The sequence below is a fragment of the Pleurodeles waltl genome, chromosome 4_1 (assembly GCF_031143425.1).
Source record: "Pleurodeles waltl isolate 20211129_DDA chromosome 4_1, aPleWal1.hap1.20221129, whole genome shotgun sequence".
NCBI classification, from domain to species: Eukaryota; Metazoa; Chordata; class Amphibia; order Caudata; family Salamandridae; genus Pleurodeles; species Pleurodeles waltl.
Window position 1 is genome coordinate 236,601,272 of NC_090442.1, and position 23,031 is coordinate 236,624,302.

Here is a 23,031-nt window from a genome sequence, read left to right on the forward strand (position 1 = left end):
AATCACTTGGGTTATGTCAGAGTTGAGCTTGAGTTGGCATTTGGGCATATATAAAAGACAGTTACTAAAGTTGGCTGAGTCTCAAACTCATTACATGTTACACACAAAGCAACAGAATTAGTAGCCAAACTATCTAATCAGTTTTGCCAAATGGATTCTGTAAATGTTAAAAAGGGTAGGAATGATGCAAGAGTAATGTGGAACATTGCCTGGTATTGGTAAGGTTTTACAAGATAGTAACCAAGAAAGAGATGATCTGCTGTTTATTTGAATGAACTGGAGCAATCTAATTAAGGGTGTGTCCTAAAATGTTCTCTTCATGCAGGCTGTTATGTAATATAGAATGAGAGACATTATCAGAAGCTGTGGAGAGTTCTAAAAAGTCCAAGCAGCATGTCTTCTAGTTAAAAAATGCACGTGAAAGTCAAAGAACTGCAACAAAAATGTACTCCGTGCCCTAAGCAGGATGAAAACCTCCTTGAGTCTGATTGAGCAAGGTATAAGTTTCGAAATGATAAAAACTTTGTGCATTGACTTAGACTTCTGTGGTTTAAAACGTAGCCATGAAATCAGCTTGCAATGAGATAGTGAAAACGGATATGACCATGCCCTTTCAAGAGAACCATGGCAATAACCTTTTCCAGAAGATTGGTAATGATGTAGTCAATAGAGAAAAATTGAACACTTGAGTGAAGATTGGCCTGATGGGAGAAGTGTTCATTTTAATGATGTTCATAGGACGAGGAATGAGGGAAGAACTAGTGAGAAGGGTAGATATTTTAGAAGTAACACAGTACTCAATTAGAGAAACAAAGTAGGTAATAAAATCTGAGGTCCCACTGCTAATGGTCAGTGTTGCAATAGGCGGGGCTGTGGGCCTCCACCAAAGGCAGCCAAGGGGGAGGGCAGAGCAAAGAGGGACTGTTTCTGGAGCCTTATTCTTGACATGTCTGTAACGGCTTTATAGGATTGCTGTTTAAACCCAGCACCATGAGGAGAAAACCTAATTGTTGCTGACACCATCTTGGAGGCAGAGTCTAGTCATTTAGTCCAGTCCAGGATATTCTATGATGTCCCATTTCTTTGAACATAAAACCTCACACTTTTATAGGAACTGTGTGTCACAATGCATCTGGTTCTCTTTTTGCCGGCGGGGTCGTCACCCACTTATTACTATTTTTGCCCCTGTGATTTGTGCCCTAATTTCATCCCTTTTTTCTATGGCTCACAATCTCTGATTCTGGAGGTCTGTGTTTCTCTTTTCTGTTTATTCTTCTGTCCCGTTTGCTGCTCCACGCTCATTAACGCCTGCTGGTCTGCAGCATCCTGGATGTTGTTTAAGCCACCAGCTTTTTTCTCCATTCAAATGTGATTTCCTTTTGGGGACACTTCTCTTTTGTCATTGCTTTGATCAACCCATAAGGTATCTACTGAAAGGGGTCACCTTTACTTCTTACTTACCATTGGACTACTACAACATTTGGCTCCTGGTCTGTGGCATACAATAGCCACATTCTGATGGGCATACTATCAGAATAGTTACTGCGGATATTTTTTTTCCAAATGGGCTTGGCCACTGTTGCTTCCTGCCTTTTTCATGGTAAATTACAATACCTTTTGAGATGGAAGGGAAGCCCTGATTGTGGATCAATTTTTCCATACTCACCCTACTAAACCTGGGGCACCAGGAGGTGGATATGCTGTTAACAGCCCAGAGGTCCACAGGGTGGATATGATGTTAACAATCCAGCGGTCCAAAGTACTCCAGCCTGCACCCAGGCCCTCAAAACTAAGGGCCTGATTGCGACTTTGGTATATGGCCTACTCAGTCACAAACGTGACGGATATCCCGCCCACTGTTGTACAAGTTTCATAGGATATAATGGAACTTGTAATATGGTGGACGGGATATCCGTCACATTTGTGACGGAGTAGCCCATCCGCCAAGATCGTAATCAGGCCCAAGTCTGTACATGGGCTGTGGGCCCCTGTCACTGCAGAACACTCATCTGACTTTGGCAGTAGGGGGCTGATGTTAAGATACACGAGGACTGACTGGTGCTCCGGGTGTGCTCTTACCTGGCAGGAGTTGACGCTGTATAGGGAAAGACTGCATGACTTTGCTGCCAGTAGCCATAGGGGAGGTTGTGGCAAAGGGGTATTGTTTCTACATTTCTGTTAGAGGGTGTGTCATTTGAATTCAGTACCAACTAGACCTGCTTGTTCCTAATGCTATCTTGAAGGCATGGCCTAGTCAACAAGCCCAATCCAAGGTAACTTCTTTTTCATTATGTTACATGATAGTTTCCCAATCCAATATGGTAGTATTTCTTCCTGGTCACCATACCTCACTTGCACTTTTTTAATAACAGCTCACAGTTTCCTAGGAAATGTGTGCTACAACGCTTCCAATTTTACCGACTTACTACTATTTTTATCCCTGTGATTTGTGCCCTTGTTTCTCACATTTTCTGTTAGCTCTGAATCTCTATTTTTTGCTTTCTCCTTGTTCTCCTGTAGTATCTGCTGGTCTGGGGTGTAGGTGGTTCGTTTGGTCTTGTCCATGCCTGCTTATCTTCAGCATCCTTTAGGGCTTTTTATGCCACTTGTTCTCCAACTGAAAGTGATTTCCTTTTGGGGGCACTTATCTATGGTTTTGAATTGATCATCAACTGGTAAGGTGTCTACTGAAAGGAATCTCACTCACCTTGGGTCAAGACCTCTGATACAAGAGAGTGAGTACTGCGTCCTGCTTGCGACAATTATGGCATATTTGTGTTCCTTGAGGAGGAGGATGTAAGGTTGTTGAGAATATTCAAAAAGACCTCAGTCATGTATGCACTGTATTTTTACACAGAGGTTTCAATTTTTTAAACTCTGTTAAAAGAGGAGCACTCTTAAGCATGGGATCAGATACACAGTAAAGGCACAGGGCAAACAACTACCGCTTTTAACCAAATATTAAAAACATAATTTGCTTTATCTGACTTGTGATAAGTTAAAGAAGGTGGAGAGGACAGAGGCTCTGAATCAGTGATCTGATTGATTCCGCTTCAGTTCATGCCAATGCTAGACGCTAAAGAAGGAACAACAGCAAGACATATTGTGGATGCAACTGATGATAACAGTGCAATTAATGGCATAAATATGGTCAAGCCAACGGCCTCCATTATGTGTGGTTCCAAGAACTACTAAAAAAAGGCCTAGTATGACCTAGGCATTGAGGAGGCAAGACAACTAAAGCTGGTTAATGTCCTTTACCTCAAAAATTAAAATCCCTAAAAGAACAAGGGAGAATGTGTTTAAGGGAAACAAATAAATCTAGTTGATGGGTTTCTCATCGAATAGAGAACCAGGGCCAGGAGTGTGGTATAAAAGCCTGGGGGGGAGTACAGGGGCAGTAAGGCCATTGATCACAAGGAGTGCTTCAGCTAATTTGAATGGCAGGTTTGCAATTGGTTTAAGTTGGAGATCAGATTTGTAGAAAACTCTGTCACCCCCTTGAAGAGAGGTGTAGGCATATCATAGAGTAACCTTCCATTAAGGCTACAACTCAGTCAGGGTCGGGAGCCAGCACATGCAAAAATTGAGTTATACTGAAAAAACAGGTTGTTTCTTTTCAAGTAGGTCTCGGACCAAGGTTGGTGAAGATGTTGTTCCCTTCGTGTGCACAACATTCGTGATCTGGCTAATGCTAATAAATGTGCTAATTTGGCAGAGTACAAAAGGCGCTTTCCAAGGATTCTTAGAAATTATACCTCATTGATATTCATGAGGGAGGATGTCCACTGCAAACCCTTGAGAATAGGTGCAAACATGGGAGACAAGTTCACAAGACTGGTGAGGCTCAGGTGATTTGCATAGATTCATCGTAGCCCAATTCATTACATGACATTCCAGAATACTGTGGTTCATGCATCCTCTACTAAGAACATTACCGCACACCCCCTGGCTTCTGAACCAGGGGCCAACCTATGAGAGTTTTTAATTTTTGGAGATAATACTAGATCTTTATTTCTCTTCCACGCCTCCATTCTTTTTATTTAGCCGGTTTCTCCAGTCATCTCTCTTTCTATCTTCCCCCAGAATACAATATAAAACATCTCTTTTCATAATAAATATTAACATGCAAATATTGCTCTATAAGGAAATACATAAGTACATGTAATTAATACATAACTTGAAAATACTATCCATTCTTTTCATGCAACCTCAATGATCCATGACAAAATCATTGCACCACTCAGGTGCACAGCAGACTCTTTTCTGCCCAATAGTAACTAGCCCCATCCTGTCCTGGGTTCTTTGATCATTTTTAGTCATTCCTCCATCAGGAATTTTTACTACCTTTTTGTAGTTCCACACATTACCATCGCTCAACAACACAGAGTAATGATTCACCCTCTTGATTTGTGAAGGTTCAGAAAATTTTGACAAACCCTTACATCCCTTCCAACCTTTGCTCACTCGTATCCAATCACCTTCTTGAAATTGTTCTTTGTTGTCACTTTCAGGTACTGCCACTCTCTTGTTTTCACCACCATCTCTTACTTTCTCTTTCACCACCTCCTTCATTCATCCGTCCTCAAAAAATTATAAAATCATAAAAATGTTACTAGACCTGCAGTTTGAGGAACTTGAATAATCTACTCGACCATAACTGTATGTACTTGACTCATAACTGGGTCACAAATTGTGTGATCCTAGTAAAATATTTTAGTTTACAGTAGCCTTTTTCTTCATTGTCACATATGAGTGCACATTCAAATATGTGAGCTCAGCATTTCTGCTGTACAAAAAACTTCTTTGTTTGATTAAATAGACTAAATGTTTGCTCCATGTATAAAAAAGAATCTACCTCACATATAGGGAACACATGATTTATTACTTACTTAGTTTACTAACAGCATTGCCATCAGGGCAGGCATGATACTCAGTTTATGTTTAAACACTCACTTTTAATATATATATATCACTAAAGCAGGATGTGGTTGCACACTTTCATTTACATACAGAACATTTCCAAGAAATGTCCAAAAACCATCCCACTAACTTGTAGCTTACTGATAAAACTACATAATGTATTAACAATCTGTGAAAATCGGGTTTCAGAAAACACATTTAGGCCCTCATTACAACCCTGGCGGTAAATTCCACTTACTGCAGTGCAGAAGACCGCCAACATACCGCTGCTGCCGCGGAATTCCGCTACAGGTATTACGACCCACAGCCCAGAATCCGCCACAATACAGACACCCACACAAGTCCGCCACACCAAAGGTCAGTGATAAACTGGCGATAACAAAACCGACACCATCACGCCAACAGGAATACGACCACAGTATCATGACCCACGAATCAACGTGGCAGTCTTTCAACCGCAGTAATCCATTGGCGGTACACACCGCCGTGCTCAAAATACACATACATTTACAAAATCACATTGGACAATTCGAAATACACACACCTGATACACATACACACACCACACACCCAATCCAATAAAAAGCACACACCCACATCACCCACAAACCCTTACTACCAGAATTTTGAAAGCACGCCAGAGAGAGAAACTACCTAAAACAACACCAGCATCCACAGACACACAACACCTTCACTTACACAACATCTACGCACCTCAAACAACACACACTAACACACCCCCTCACACATCACAACAGACACCGCCTCACACATCACCCACACCACATCATGGCACCTCAATGACACCCCAGGTTTTCTGAGGAGGAGCTCAGGGTCATGGTGGAGGAAATCGTCCGGGTAGAGCCACAGCTATTCGGATCACAGGTGCAGCAGACCTCCATTGTAAGGAAGATGGAGCTATGGCGCATAATTGTCGACAGGGTCAACGCAGTGGGACAGCATCCAAGAACTAGGGATGACATCAGAAAGAGGTGGAATGACCTATGGGGAAAGGTGCGTTCCGTGGTCTCCAGACACCAGATTGCTGTACAGAGGACTGGCAGTGGTCCCCCACCTCCTCCCCCACAACTAACAACATGGGAGGAGCAAGTCTTCGCAATACTGCATCCTGCGGGCCTTGCAGGAGTAGCAGGACGACTGGACTCTGGTAAGGCAAATCTTTACTACCTTATCCCCCAACCCCACCTGCATGCCATCACATACTCCAACCCTTACCCTCACACCCATCACCCCAACAACCCACAGATACCCCACCAACACAACCCACACATCCCAAAACCAAGCCCTGCATGTGACACCAATGCATGGACACCCATCACCCAAGCATGTCCACTACAGAGACTCACTCATGCCCCAAAATCACTAATCACACAAGAACCAACCCAATAATGCAAGCACTGGAGTAGAGGGTCAACCACCCATTGCACACAATGGTACACACAGATACAATAATTATGCATTTACACCCCAACAGGACCCTGTAGGAGGCTGGACTGGCTTGTAGTGAGTACCAAGGGGTACTTACACCTTGCACCAGGCCCAGGTATCCCTTATTAGTGTATTGGGGTGTCTAGCAGCTTAGGCTGATAGAAAAGGTAGCTTAGCAGAGCAGCTTAGGCTGAACTAGGAGACGAGTGAAGCTCCTACAGTACCACTAGTGTCATATGCACAATATCATAAGAAAACACAATACACAGATATACTAAAAATAAAGGGACTTTAATTTTATGACAATATGCCAAAGTATCTCAGTGAGTACCCTCAGTATGAGGATAGCAAATATACACAAGATATATGTACACAATACCAAAATATGCAGTAATAGCAATAGAAAACAGTGCAAACAATGTATAGTCACAATAGAATGCAATGGGGGCACATAGGGATAGGGGCAACACAAACCATATACTCTAGAAGTAGAATGCGAACCACGAATGGACCCCAAACCTATGTGACCTTGTAGAGGGTCGCTGGGACTGTAAGGAAACAGTGAGGGTTAGAAAAATAGCCCACCCCAAGACCCGGAAAAATGGGTGCAAAGTGCACCTAAGTTCCCCAAAGAGCACAGAAGTCGTGATAGGGGAATTCTGCAGGAAAGACCAACACCAGCAATGCAACAACAATGGATTTCCAGACGAGAGTACCTGTGGAACAAGGGGACCAAGTCCAAAAGTCACGATCAAGTCGGGAGTGGGCAGATGCCCAGGAAATGCCAGCTGTGGGTGCAAAGAAGCTGCCACCGATGGTAGAAGCTGTGGATTCTGCAAGAACGACCAGGGCTAGAAACTTCCCCTTTGGAGGATGGATGTCCCACATTGTGAAGAGTTGTGCAGAGTTGTTTTCGTGCAGAAAGACCACAAACAAGCCTTGCTAGCTGCAAGGGTCATGGTTAGGGTTTTTGGATGCTGCTGTGGCCCAGGAGGGACCAGGATGTCGCCAATTGCGTGAGGGGACAGAGGGGGCGTCCAGCAAGACAAGGAGCCCTCTCAGAAGCAAGCAGCACCCACAGAAGTGCCAGAACAGGCACTATAAAGTGGAGTGAACCGGAGCTCACCCGAAGTCACAAAGGAGGGTCCCACGACGCCGGAGGACAACTCAGGAGGTCGTGCACTGCAGGTTAGAGTGCCGGGGACCCAGGTTTGGCTGTGCACAAAGGAAATCCTGGAAGAGTGCACAGGAGCCGGAGCAGCTGCAAAAAACTTGGTTCCCAGCAATGCAGTCTAGCGTGGGGAGGCAAGTACTTACCTCCACCAAACTTGGACTGAAGAGTCACTGGACTATGGGAGTCACTTGGACAGAGTTGCTGAGTTCAAGGGACCTCGCTCGTTATGTTGAGAGGAGACCCAGAGGACCGGTGATGCAGTTCTTTGGTGCCTGCGGTTGCAGGGGGAAGATTCCGTCGACCCACGGGAGATTTCTTCGGAGCTTCTAGTGCAGAGAGGAGGCAGACTACCCCCACAGCATGCACCACCAGGAAAACAGTCGAGAAGGCGGCAGAATCAGCGTTACAAGGTCGCAGTAGTCGTCTTTGCTACTTTGTTGCAGTTTTGCAGGCTTCCAGCGCGGTCAGCAGTCGATTCCTTGGCAGAAGGTGAAGAGAGAGATGCAGAGGAACTCTGATGAGCTCTTGCATTCGTTATCTCCGGAATTCCCCAAAGCAGAGACCCTAAATAGCCAGAAAAGGAGGTTTGGCTACTTAGGAGAGAGGATAGGCTAGCAACACCTGGAGGAGCCTATCAGAAGGAGTCTCTGATGTCACCTGCTGGCACTGGCCACTCAGAGCAGTCCAGTGTGCCAGCAGCACCTCTGTTTTCAAGATGGCAGAGGTCTGGAGCACACTGGAGGAGCTCTGGGCACCTCCCAGGGGAGGTGCAGGTCAGGGGAGTGGTCACTCCCCTTTCCTTTGTCCAGTTTCGTGCCAGAGCAGGGCTGAGGGATCGCTGAACCGGTGTAGACTGGCTTATGCAGAGATGGGCACCATCTGTGCCCATCAAAGCATTTCCAGAGGCTGGGGGAGGCTACTCCTCCCCAGCCCTGACAACTTTTTCCAAAGGGAGAGGGTGTAACACCCTCTCTCTGAGGAAGTCCTCTGTTCTGCCTTCCTGGGCCAAGCCTGGCTGGACCCCAGGAGGGCAGAAACCTGTCTGAGGGGTTGGCAGCAGCAGCTGCAGTGAAACCCCGGCAAAGATAGTTTGGCAGTACCCGGGTCTGAGCTAGAGACTCGGGGGATCATGGAATTGTCTCCCCATTGGCATTGGGGTGACAATTCCATGATCTTAGACATGTTACATGGCCATGTTCGGAGTTACCATTGTGACGCTATACATATGTCGTGACATATGTATAGTGCACGCGTGTAATGGTGTCCCCGCACTCACAAAGTCCGGGGAATTTGCCCTGAACAATGTGGGAGCACCTTGGCTAGTGTCAGGGTGCCCACACACTAAGTAACTTAGCACCCAACCTTTACCAGGTAAAGGTTAGACATATAGGTGACTTATAAGTTACTTAAGTGCAGTGGTAAATGGCTGTGAAATAACGTGGACGTTATTTCACTCAGGCTGCACTGGCAGGCCTGTGTAAGAATTGTCAGATCTCCCTATGGGTGGCAAAAGAAATACTGCAGGACATAGGGGTCTCCTGGAACCCCAATACCCTGGGTACCTCAGTACCATATACTAGGGAATTATAAGGGTGTTCCAGTATGCCAATGTAAATTTGGTGAAATTGGTCACTAGCCTGTTAGTGCCAATTTGGAAAGAAAATGAGAGAGCATAACCACTGAGGTTCTGGATAGCAGAGCCTCAGTGAGACAGTTAGTCATAACACAGGTAACACATACAGGGCACACTTATGAGCACTGGGGCCCTGGCTGGCAGGGTCCCAGTGACACATACAACTAAAACAACATATAGACAGTGAAATATGGGGGTAACATGCCAGGCAAGATGGTACTTTCCTACACAACCCCCCCCCCAAACGAAGGACAATAAGACTAGCCATGACCTGATGAGTCTTCATTGTCTAAGTGGAAATATCTGGAGAGTCCATCTGCATTGGAGTGGGTACTCCCAGGTCTATGTTCCACTGTATAGTCCATTCCCTGTAGGGATATGGACCACCTCAACAATTTAAGGTTTTCACCTTTCATTTGTTTTAGCCAAAGTAGAGGTTTGTGGTCTGTCTGAACAATTAAGTGAGTGCCAAACAGGTATGGCCTCAACTTCTTCAGTGCCCAGACCAGAGCAAAGGCCTCCCTCTCTATGGCAGACCAACGCTTTTCTCTAGGGGTCAACCTCCTGCTGATAAAAGCAACAGGTTGATCCTGGCCCTCAGAATTAAGTTGTGATAAGACTGCCCCTACCCCTAATTCAGATGCATCAGTTTGGACAATGAATTTTTTGGAGTAACAGGGGCTTTTCAGGACAGGTGCAGAGCACATGGCCTGCTTCAGCTCCTCAAAAGCTTTCTGACAGTTTGCTGTCCATAATACATTTTTAGGCATTTTTTTAGATGTGAGGTCATTAAGAGGGGCTGCAATGGAGCCATAGTTCTTTATGAACCTCCTGTAATACCCAGTGAGGCCTAAAAAGGCTCTCACCTGAGTCTGAGTTGTAGGGGGAACCCAATCTATAATAGTTTGGATTTTCCCCTGAAGTGGTGCAATCTGTTCTCCACCTACCAGGTGTCCCAGATAAACCACTTTCCCCTGCCCTATCTGGCACTTTGAAGCCTTGATAGTGAGGCCTGCCTTTTGCAGGGCCTCCAAAACTTTCCATAGGTGGACCAGGTGATCATCCCAGCTGGAGCTAAAGACAGCTATATCATCTAGATATGCTGCACTAAAAGCTTCCAGCCCTTGCAGGTCAACTGTGTTCACCAACCTTTGAAAAGTGGCAGGTGCATTTTTCAATCCAAAAGGCATTACTGTGAATTGGTAATGGCCTCCAATGGTTGAAAATGCAGTTTTTGCTTTTGCATACTCTGATAACTTGATCTGCCAATAACTTGCAGTCAAATCAAAGGTGCTTAGATACTTGGCAGATGACAGTGTATCTATTAGCTCATCTGCCCTGGGTATAGAGTGAGCATCAGTTTTGGTTACCTGGTTGAGACCTCTGTAGTCAACACAAAATCTCATTTCCCTTTTACCATCTTTGGAATGAGGTTTTGGTACAAGTACCACAGGAGAGGCCCATGGACTTTCAGAGTGCTCAACCACTCCTAGTTCAAGCATTTTCTGCACCTCTTGTTTTATGCAGTCTCTGACATGGTCAGGCTGCCTATAGATCTTACTTTTGACAGGCAAGCTGTCTCCAGTATCTATAGTGTGCTCACACCAAGAAGTGGTGCCTGGCACAGTAGAAAAGAGTTCAGAAAACTGACCCAGGAGATTTATGCAGTGGTCTTTCTGCTCAGCAGTAAGACAATCTGCCAGTACTACACCTTCCACTAGAGCATCTTGTTCTGTGGAAGAGAAGAGATCAGGGAGAGGGTCACCCTCTTCTTCCTGTCCCTCATCTGTTGCCATGAGCAGGGTGAGATCAGCCCTGTCATAGTAGGGTTTCAGGCGATTGACATGGAGCACCCTAAGGGGACTCCTAGCAGTGCCTAAGTCAACTAAGTAGGTGACTTCACCCTTCTTTTCAACAATTATGTTGGGTCCACTCCATTTGTCTTGGAGTGCTCTTGGGGCCACAGGCTCCAAGACCCACACTTTCTGCCCTGGTTGGTACTGAACCAAAACAGCCTTCTGGTCATGCCATTGCTTTTGGAGCTCTTGGCTGGCCTGAAGGTTTTTACTGGCCTTTTTCATGTACTCAGCCATCCTAGATCTTAGGCCAAGTACATAGTTCACTATGTCTTGCTTTTGAGCTTTTAAAGGTTGTTCCCAACCCTCCTTCACAAGTATTAGAGGACCTCTTACAGGGTGTCCAAATAGGAGTTCAAAGGGGCTGAAGCCCACTCCTTTCTGGGGTACCTCCCTGTAAGCAAAAAAGAGGCAAGGTAAGAGGACATCCCATCTCCTGCGGAGTTTGTCAGGGAGTCCCATTATCATTCCTTTGAGAGTTTTATTAAACCCCTCAACCAGTCCATTTGTTTGTGGATGATAGGGTGTGGTGAACTTGTATGTAACACCACATTCCTTCCACATGGCCTTTAAGTAAGCAGACATGAAATTGCTTCCCCTGTCTGATACCACCTCTTTTGGGAAGCCCACCCTGGAAAAGATTCCAAGGAGGGCCTTTGCCACTGCAGGAGCTGTAGTGGTCCTTAGAGGAATTGCTTCAGGATATCTGGTGGCATGGTCCACTACCACCAAGATAAACCTATTGCCTGAAGCAGTAGGAGGGTCAAGGGGGCCAACTATGTCAACCCCTAAAGGTAGTGGAATAAGGGGTGCCTTTGGGGTGCCACCTGTCTTGCCACTGGCTTGACAGGTTTCACAGGACTTGCAAAATTCCTTTGTGTCCTCTGACATTCTAGGCCAATGAAACAAGGGAACAAGCCTGTCCCAAGTTTTCATTTGCCCCAAATGTCCAGCTAAGGGAATGTCGTGGGCTAGAGTTAGGAGGAACTTTCTGTATTCCTGAGAAATCACCAATCTCCTGGCAGCTCCAGGTTTTGGATCCCTTGCTTCAGTATACAAAAGGTTATCCTCCCAGTAAACTCTGTGAGAGTCACTGACATCCCCATTTGCTTGTTTGACAGCTTGCTGCCTTAGACCCTCTAGTGTGGGACAGGTATGCTGTGCCATATCAGCTCCTCCCTGGCAGGCCCCCCTTCACCCAAAAGCTCAGCAGTGTCTGCTTCCAGCTCCTCTGGTGTAGGTTCTGTACAGGGTGGATATTCTTCTTCCTCAGAAGTTGAATCCACTGTAGAGGGAGGGATAGTAGGTAGTGTTTTACCTTTACTAACCCTAGCTTTAGGGACAACTTGGTCCATTCTTCCAGGATCCAAGTCACCCTGTCCTTTTTGCTTTTTGGCCTGAGCCCTGGTTAAAGCAAAAATATGCCCTGGAATGCCCAGCATTGCTGCATGAGTCTCCAACTTTAGAGACATCTGCCCAAGCTGATGTCTCTAAATCGTTCCCTAGTAGACAGTCTACAGGTAAATCTGAGGCAACCACAACTTTCTTTGGACCAGTAACCCCCCCCCCCAGTTGAGATTCACAACAGCCATGGGGTGGCTAAGAGTGTTGTTATGAGCATCAGTCACTTGGTACTGGTGACCAAGTAAATGTTGTTCAGGGTGGACCAGTTTCTCTATTACCACTGTAACACTGGCACCTGTGTCCCTGTAGGCCTGAACCTCAACACCATATTTTAGGGGAAGTTGCCTGTACTTATCCATATTAAGGGGACAAGTAACCAAGGTGGCCAAATCAATGGCCCCCTCAGAGACTAACACAGCCTCTGTGGTCTCCCTTACAAGACCAACCCCAACTAAGTTACGAAAAGTGAGCCCAGCTACTCCCTTGGATTGGCTATTAGTAGGTTTACTCCCACCACCACTGCTATTACTAGAGGCACTAGGTGTAGCAGCAGGGGTTGTAGTGGTAGGAGGCTTGGAGCTTTTCTTTGGGCAACTGGGATCAGTTGTCCAATGGCCTTTTATTTTACATAAATAGCACCATGGTTTTTTTCCTTTGTTTTGATTTGAAGAGGATTTGGGCCCACCACCCCCACCAGAGTGTTTTTGTGGGCATGATGAAGACTAATTTTTAGATTTGTCCCCACCCTTATCAGAAGACTTACCATCCTTCTTCTTGCCATCCTAGTCACCCCCTGTATGAACTTTTCTGTTCACCCTTGTTCTGACCCATTTGTCTGCCTTCTTTCCCAATTCTTGGGGAGAGGTCAGATCAGAGTCTACCAGGTACTGGTGTAACAAATCAGACAAACAATTATTAAGAATATGCTCTCTCAGGATTAAGTTATACAGGCTTTCATAGTCAGAAACTTTAGTGCCATGTAACCACCCCTCCAAGGCCTTCACTGAATGGTCAACAAAGTCTACCCAGTCTTGTGAAGACTCCTATTTGGTTTCTCTGAACTTCATCCGGTACTGTTCAGTGGTTAAGCCATAACCATCTAGGAGTGCATTCTTAAGAACTGTAAAATTATTGGCATCACTTTCCTTAACAGTAAGGAGCCTATCCCTACTCTTTCCACTGAACAATAGCCATAGGATAGCAGCCCACTGCCTTTGAGGGACCTCCTGAACAACACAGGCCCTCTCAAGTGCAGCAAACCACTTGTTAATGTCATCCCCCTCCTTGTAAGGGGGAACTATCTTGTGCAGATTCCTCGAATCATGCTCTTTTACAGGATGACTATTTGGAATACTGCTGCTGCCACCATGGGGTCCTAACCCCAACCTCTGTCTTTCTTTTTCTAAATTAAAGGACTGCCTATCTAAATCCAGCTGTTGCTTCTTGAGCTTCAGCCTGGATTCTTCCACTCTCAATCTACTGAGCTCCATTTCTAACACTCTGTCATCAGGGTGGGTGGGAGGGGCATGCCTTGACACAGAAGTATGGTGAGAATGAACAGAGGGAGACCTGGCCCTAACAGATGGCACTCTAACAACCTGGCTAACAGAAGTAACACTCCTACTGTGATGAGAACTCACATTAGTACCAGTATAGCTAGGTGGCCTGCTAATGGGCAGGTTGGGAAGGTTCCCTTCTAAATCTTTTGCTAGGTGTGTCCCAGGGTCAGATTGGGAACCATCAGCTAATTTCTCAACAGAAGTGCCGACTAAGGTCTTATCTTGTTCAATGAGCATATTAACCAACAGTTCTCTAGAGGGATTCTTCCCTACTCCTAAACTTCTTTCAACGCAGAGACTCCTTGCTCCTTTCCAGCTAAGGTGATCATAAGCAAGCTTGGACAGATCAACAGTTTGATCTGTGCCAGACATTTTAGAAAGTGTTAAAGGGACAGAAAAAGAAAGAAAAAGTTTTTTAGAACTTTTTAAAGAACAGAAAAAAAACTTTTAAAACTTTTTAAGAACTTTTTGAAAGTTTAGAGGTACTTTTCAGCACTTAGCAAAGATGTGAGAGGAGAAAAGCAAAACTTTTTGGTTAGGTGTACATACACTGAACTTGTTTTGTATATTTTCTCTTATGAAAAGTACAAAATGACAAAGTGGTAAGTAGTTGCAAGTACTTATCCCACCGCTGCACAACCAATGCAGGAGGCTGGACTGGCTTGTAGTGAGTACCAAGGGGTACTTACACCTTGCACCAGGCCCAGGTATCCCTTATTATTGTATAGGGGTGTCTAGCAGCTTAGGCTGATAGAAAAGGTAGCTTAGCAGAGCAGCTTAGGCTGAACTAGGAGACGAGTGAAGCTCCTACAGTACCACTAGTGTCATATGCACAATATCATAAGAAAACACAATACACAGATATACTAAAAATAAAGGGACTTTATTTTTATGACAATATGCCAAAGTATCTCAGTGAGTACCCTCAATATGAGGATAGCAAATATACACAAGATATATGTACACAATACCAAAATATGCAGTAATAGCAATAGAAAACAGTGCAAACAATGTATAGTCACAATAGAATGCAATGGGGGCACATAGGGATAGGGGCAACACAAACCATATACTCTAGAAGTGGAATGCGAACCACGAATGGACCCCAAACCTATGTGACCTTGTAGAGGGTCGCTGGGACTGTAAGGAAACAGTGACGGTTAGAAAAATAGCCCACCCCAAGACCCTGAAAAGTGGGTGCAAAGTGCACCTAAATTCCCCAAAGAGCACAGAAGTCGTGATAGGGGAATTCTGCAGGAAAGACCAACACCAGCAATGCAACAACAATAGATTTCCAGACGAGAGTACCTGTGGAACAAGGGGACCAAGTCCAAAAGTCACGATCAAGTCGGGAGTGGGCAGATGCCCAGGAAATGCCAGCTGTGGGTGCAAAGAAGCTGCCACCGGATGGTAGAAGCTGTGGATTCTGCAAGAACGACCAGGGCTAGAAACTTCCCCTTTGGAGGATGGATGTCCCACATCGTGAAGAGTCGTGCAGAGGTGTTTTCGTGCAGAAAGACCGCAAACAAGCCTTGCTAGCTGTAAGGGTCGTGGTTAGGGTTTTTGGATGCTGCTGTGGCCCAGGAGGGACCAGGATGTCACCAATTGCGTGAGGGGATAGAGGGGGCGTCCAGCAAGGAGCCCTCTCAGAATCAAGCAGCACCCGCAGAAGTGCCAGAACAGGCACTACAAAGTGGAGTGAACAGGAGCTCACCCGAAGTCACAAAGGAGGGTCCCACGACGCCGGAGGACAACTCAGGAGGTCGTGCACTGCAGGTTAGAGTGCCAGGGACCCAGGCTTGGCTGTGCACAAAGGAAATCCAGGAAGAGTGCACAGGAGCCGGAGCAGCTGCAAAACATGGGGTTCCCAGCAATACAGTCTAGCGTGGGGAGGCAAGGACTTACCTCCACCAAACTTGGACTGAAGAGTCACTGGACTGTGGGAGTCACTTGGACAGAGTTGCTGAGTTCAAGGGACCTTGCTCGTCGTGCTGAGAGGAGACCCAGAGGACCGGTGATGCAGTTCTTTGGTGCCTGCGGTTGCAGGGGGAAGATTCCGTCAACCCACGGGAGATTTCTTCGGAGCTTCTAGTGCAGAGAGGAGGCAGACTACCCCCACAGCATCCACCACCAGGAAAACAGTCGAGAAGGCAGCAGGATCAGCGTTACAAGGTCGCAGTAGTCGTCTTTGCTACTTTGTTGCAGTTTTGCAGGCTTCCAGCGCGGTCAGCAGTCGATTCCTTGGCAGAAGGTGAAGAGAGAGATGCAGAGGAACTCTGATGAGCTCTTGCATTCGTTATCTCCGGAATTCTCCAAAGCAGAGACCCTAAATAGCCAGAAAAGGAGGTTTGGCTACTTAGGAGAGAGGATAGGCTAGCAACACCTGGAGGAGCCTATCAGAAGGAGTCTCTGACGTCAACTGCTGGAACTGGCCACTCAGAGCAGTCCAGTGTGCCAGCAGCACCTCTGTTTCCAAGATGGCAGAGGTCTGGAGCACACTGGAGGAGCTCTGGGCACCTCCCAGGGGAGGTGCAGGTCAGGGGAGTAGTCACTCCCCTTTCCTTTGTCCAGTTTCGTGCCAGAGCAGGGCTGAGGGATCCCTGAACCAGTGTAGACTGGCTTATGCAGAGATGGGCACCATCTGTGCCCATCAAAGCATTTCCAGAGGCTGGGGGAGGCTACTCCTCCCCAGCCCTTACACCTTTTTCCAAAGGGAGAGGGTGTAACACCCTCTCTCTGAGGAAGTCCTTTGTTCTGCCTTCCTGGGCCAAGCCTGGCTGGACCCCAGGAGGGCAGAAACCTGTCTGAGGGGTTGGCAGCAGCAGCAGCTGCAGTGAAACCCCGGGAAAGGTAGTTTGGCCGCACCCGGGTCTGAGCTAGAGACTCGGGGGATCATGGAATTGTCTCCCCAATGTCAGAATGGCATTGGGGTGACAATTCCATGATCTTAGACATGTTACATGGCCATGTTCGGAGTTACCATTGTGACGCTATACATATGTCGTGACATATGTATAGTGCACGCGTGTAATGGTGTCCCCGCACTCACAAAGTCCGGGGAATTTGCCCTGAACAATGTGGGAGCACCTTGGCTAGTGCCAGGGTGCCCACACACTAAGTAACTTAGCACCCAACCTTTACCAGGTAAAGGTTAGACATATAGGTGACTTATAAGTTACTTAAGTGCAGTGGTAAATGGCTGTGAAATAACATGGACGTTATTTCACTCAGGCTGCACTGGCAGGCCTGTGTAAGAATTGTCAGATCTCCCTATGGGTGGCAAAAGAAATGCTGCAGCCCATAGGGGTCTCCTGGAACCCCAATACCCTGGGTACCTCAGTACCATATACTAGGGAATTATAAGGGTGTTCCAGTATGCCAATGTAAATTTGGTGAAATTGGTCACTAGCCTGTTAGTGACAATTTGGAAAGAAAATGAGAGAGCATAACCACTGAGGTTCTGGATAGCAGAGCCTCAGTGAGACAGTTAGTCATAACACAGGTAACACATACAGGGCACACTTATGAGCACTGGGGCCCTGGCTGGCAGGGTCCCAGTGACCCATACAACTAAAACAACATATATACAGTGAAATATAGGGGTAACATGCCAGGCAAGATGGTACTTTCCTACAGACCCCTACCCAACGTCACCGGAGAGGAGGTGCCAGACATATCCAGTCCCCCCACAGAAGAGGCCCACAGTGATGACAGCAGCTCTGCACAACTGGATCAAGATGACCAGCCCGGCCCATCTGGGACCTCGGGACAGTCGGTTCCCCTGACACTGCCACAAGCCACCACAGAGCCTCCCCCCTCAGGAAACACCAGCACAGCACCCACCCAGCGGGCCCATCCCTCTGTCCCCAGGACACGTCAATCAGCAGTGTGTCCACCACTACAGGGAACCCAGGCAAACACACCAACCCAAAAAAAACAGGGACCTGGAGGCAGTGGCAGTGGGCACACGCTTCAGGGGACAGAGGCACAGGATAACAGGGAAACCCCTGCAGATGGAGAACCACCCCGCAAACGGTCCCTGAGATCCAGGAACAAGACAGAGAACATTGCCAAGACCCCCGCCAGGAAATTATACCCCCCTGAATGTCACCCTTCTGTCCCACTATGTCACCCTGTCCATCCTTAAACTGCCATTGCTCCACTTCCTATGCCCCTTTGGACAATGCACCTGTGAAACAAATGGACTGGACTCTGCCATGGACATTCCTCCACCATCCCCTCAGCCCATTTTACAACTCCCTCCACTTATTAGCAAAGGAATAAACACACTTCAATTACAAAACAATCTGGAGTCAGTCTGTGCTTTCACAAATGTGTAATTGCAATAACTATGGAATATAGCAATGTCAATTTACTTGTTCACATACCAATGTAACACAGCTGTAGGCCAGCTGTAAACATAGCAGAGGGCACAAAGTGGGACCAAAATCTGTGAAGTGGAAAGTCAAACTGACAAGTCAGGGTCCATACACTAAATGAAAATGACACACTTATGCTAGTTCCAACAATAGAGTGAGATGTGGGAAGCAGTGACATCGTCTTACTTGTGTCTCACTGGAAGTATTGCATGATGATGTTGTTTCAGTTGTCGATAGCCTCTTCTTCTGCCTCCTCTTCTTCACTGTCCACAGGTTCCACAGCTGCCACAAGACCAACATCTGGCCCATCCTCCTGCAGAAAAGGAACCTACCGTCGCAAAGCCAGGTTGTGCAGCATACAGCAGGACACGATAATCTGGCACACTTTCTTCGGTGAGTAGTATAGTGAGCCACCTGTCAGAAGAAGGCACCAGAATCTGGCCTTCAGGAGGCCAAAGGTGCGTTCGATCACCCTCCTAGTTCGCCCATGTACCTCATTGTAGCATTCCTCTACCCTTGCCCTGGGATTCCTCACTGGGGTCAGTAGCCATCACAGGTTGGGGAAACCAGAGTCACCTGCAAATGTCGAGGGACAACTGTTAGATACACACTAACCTTTAGGGACAGCCCCATACCCAGAAACCTATGTCAACTGTATTGGGACCTTGGCCTCACCTATTAGCCACACACACGGTGCCTCTGGAGTTGACCCATCACATAAGGGATGCTGCTATTCCTCAAAATGTAAGCATCATGCACAGAGCCAGGATACTTGGCATTGACATGGGAGATGTACTGGTCTGCCAAACACACCATCTGAAAATATTCATAGAATGGTAGCTCTTCCAGTTTCTGTACACCTGTTCATTTCTGCAGTGGGGTACAAATGCCACATGTGTACCATCAATGGCACCAATGATGTTGGGGGTATGTCCCAGGGCATAGAAGTCACCTTTCACTGTGAGCAAATCCTCCACCTGAGGGAAAACGATGTAGCTGCGCATGTGTTTCAGCAGGGCAGACAACACTCCGGACAACACGTTAGAGAACATTGGCTGGGACAACCCTGATGCCATGGCCACTGTTGTTTGAAAAGACCCACTGGCCAGGAAATGGAGTACAGACAGGACCTGCACTAGAGGGGGGATTCCTGTGGGATGGCAGATAGCTGACATCAAGTCCGGCTCCAACTGGGCACTCAGTTCCTGGATTGTTGCACAATCAAGTCTGTATGTGACCAGAATGTGTCTCTCTTCCATTGTCGACAGGTCCACCAGGGGTCTGTACACTGCAGGATGCCACCATCTCATCACCTGCCGCAGCGGGCGTGCGCTATGGAGGAGAACAGCGAGCAGAGAGTCATCCAACACTGAGGTATCACAGTGTCTTATTTTCAGAAACTTTATTAATCTGCAATGTGCCAGTATCTGTCTATATTCCCGGCCTAGATAGGTGTGACGCAGTTAACATCCATCCCCATCCTGGGGATGGACGCAGTTAACACCCATCCTGAAATGGCGGCTGCCTGACCTGTAAGGTGGGAAAAGGGGATATGAGGTAACTACGCTGGCGTTGTACACTGTTGCGGTGTGCGGTCGAAGACCGCGGTGCAATTCTGCATTGGTTAACATTGGGCCCTATGGATCCCAGGAGCCAATGACGATGTACGCCGGTGGTAACGGTACGCACCGCCGCGGACGTGACCGCCATTTTATGTCTGTTCACTCACTTGATACCTGACCTTCAACAGGAGAGGACCTACACTGCAAGTGCTGCGGTGACCTGTGTCTGGAATCGACGATGGCTCATGTGTCTGGGGAAAGGGCCCCTGCCGTCACTTCGGAGGAGTTGGAGAAACTAGTGGATGGGGTCCTCCCACAGTACACGCAACTGTACAGTCCTCCAGACAAACAGGTGAGTACACTGTGAGCATGCTGTATGGGCAATGCCTGTTTTGAGTGGTGTGGATGGAAGATACATGGGGGGCTGAGGCCTGCATGTGCGGATGGGGAGTGTATGTGCGTCATGGCAAGGGTGGGAACTGGGGGGCAATGAGTATGACGGTCCGGACGGGTAAGTAATTTCCTTTCCCCCTGTACCATTCCTCTAGGTCAGCGCCCCCCAGAAGAAGGGTATTTGGCGTGCCATCGCCAAGGACGTCCGGACCCTGGGGGTTTACCACAGACGGAGCACCCACTGCCGTAAAAGATGGGAGGACCTGCGCCACTGGAGCAAGAAGACGGCAGAGGCCCAGCTGGGGATGGCCTGCCAACGTGGGAGGGGTGCCCGTCACACCATGACCCCCCTGATGTTCCGGATCCTGGTGATGGCCTATAGTTGGATGGGCGCTTGAGGGCATCACAGCAGCCACAAGGGGGTGAGTACACTCTCATTCAGCTGACTCTGCGCGCATAATGAGGAGTCTGGGTGGGAGAGGTGGGCAGTGGGTTCCCCTAGGCCAGGGCAAAGTTGGTAGGCAAGGTCCCTTGTGAGGCGGGCTATGTGGCTCCACGGCGGGAACAGGAGCAGACAGCAGTGACAGCGACTCCTCCTCTGATGGGAGCTCCCTTGCGTTGGCAGGCACCTCTGTGCCCACCGCATCAACAGGTACAGCCACCACCCTCTCCACCAGCACCACCCTCCCAGCAGCCCCTCAGCGTATGTCCCGTGCCCGCTCACCCAGGAGGGTGGGCATCTTCTTTGCCCCAGGCACCTCAGGCCCTGCCCCAGTCAGCCCTGCAGCCCTCAGTGAGGAGGCTATTGACTTCCTGAGATCCCTCACAATTGGGCAATCTACCATTGTGAATGCCATCCAGGGTGTAGAGAGGCAGTTGCAACAAACAAATCCATACCTGGAGGGCATTCATTCTGGGCAGGCAGCCCAACAGAGAGCATTTCAGGCTCTGGCCTCAGCACTGATGGCAGCCATTGTCCCTGTGTCCAGCCTCCCCCCTCCAACTTCCTCCACCCAGACCCAACCCCCTGTACCTCAGCCTATCCCAAGCACACCATCAGACCAGCGTGCACACTCATCAACACACAAGAGTGGCTCAGGCAAACATAAGCACCACACATCCCACAGGCACTCACACAAGCACCATCCCCATGCAGACACAGCAACATCCACTGCCTCCATTGTGTTCCCCTCCTCCACATCTTCCTCCTCCCTCCCTGTCTCGTCTCCACTCACACCTGCATGCACTACATCCTCCGCCACTGCCTCCATTACCAGCATGCCCATCACCACACACCGCTCATGGGCACTCACCACCCCCACTACCATTCACACATCCCCAGTATCCTCTCTGTGAGCCCTCCTCCCAAAGTACACAAACGCAGGCGCACACCCACCCAACAGCCATCCACCTCACAACAGCCTCCGGCCCATGCACCTTCACCCAAATTCATCAGACGTACACCTCCTACAACCACTACCTCTACCTCCACTCCCAAACCCCCTCCATCTTCCCGTCCCAGTGTGTCTAAAAAACTTTTCCTGGTTAACATTGACCTCTTCCCCACACCTCCTCCCATCCGTCTTTCCACTAGGGCCAGGCTTTCCAGGTCCCAGCCCAGCACCTCAGCCACCAAGTCCCCAGGCACAGTGGTGCCAGCAACTGTGGGTTCATGGAGTGTGCCACCCATCAGGGCTGCCAGTGTGCCACGTAGCGAGGGCAAGGACATTCCGCCACCTGCCAAGGTGAAAAAGGTGCACACATCCCAGAGGGAGAAGCCGTAAGTACCAGCCACCAAGGGCTCAGCAAAAACCATAGGGGATAGTGGCAAGACAAATGCGGCACCATCAAAGCTGGGGAAGGGTCAAAAGCTGAAGAGCAGGTCAGGAGAGGGCATGGTGGCACCGACTGAGGGACCAGTGTCACACTTTCTGTCCACGACCACACCAACCTGTACAGCAGTGAACACCGCTAGCTGCCCAGCCACCTGCACGCTACCTGCACCGCCCCCGGCACGTCTACAGCCTCAGTGACAGTCCCCTGCCTCTTCCCCAGTGGGCAGCCGTCCGAGGCTGCAGGAAACGACCTGCTGTGTTCCTCTGCAGGTGCTGACCCATGCACAGCTGCCAGCACCGCCGCCAGCACCGCTGAAAGCACTGCCGCAACAGACACCACCGCGACAGACACCGCCGCAAGCACCGCCACCTGCACCGCCCCGGCACGTCTACAGCCTTAGCGATAGTCCCCAGCCTCTTCCCCAGTGGGCAGCCATCCGAGGCAGCAGGAAACGTCCTGCTGTGTCCCTCTGCAGGTGCTGACCCATGCACCGCCACCAGCACTCCCGCAAGCACCACCGCAAAAGACACCACCGCAAGCACCACCACCGGCCCCGTGGCGTCCTTGGACACAGGCACCACCGCTGACGTGGCTACCATCCCCAGTCGTCTGAGGCTGGAGGAGAGTTCCTGGACCCTGGGCAGCTTCCATGAGACATTTCTTCCATCACTGTTTACACCTGCAGGTGGAAGGCGCAGCCGCAGCAGTGTGGGGTATGTTGCTGCCTCCATGGCGTATCATGCTACCTGAACCTCGCAAATCTCGTGGCACGCACACCCAGGTGAGGGAATTACACTGGCCACACTGCACGTGGAGCACTCTGGCCACATTGCCCCCTCCAGAACCAGTGGAGAATGACATCC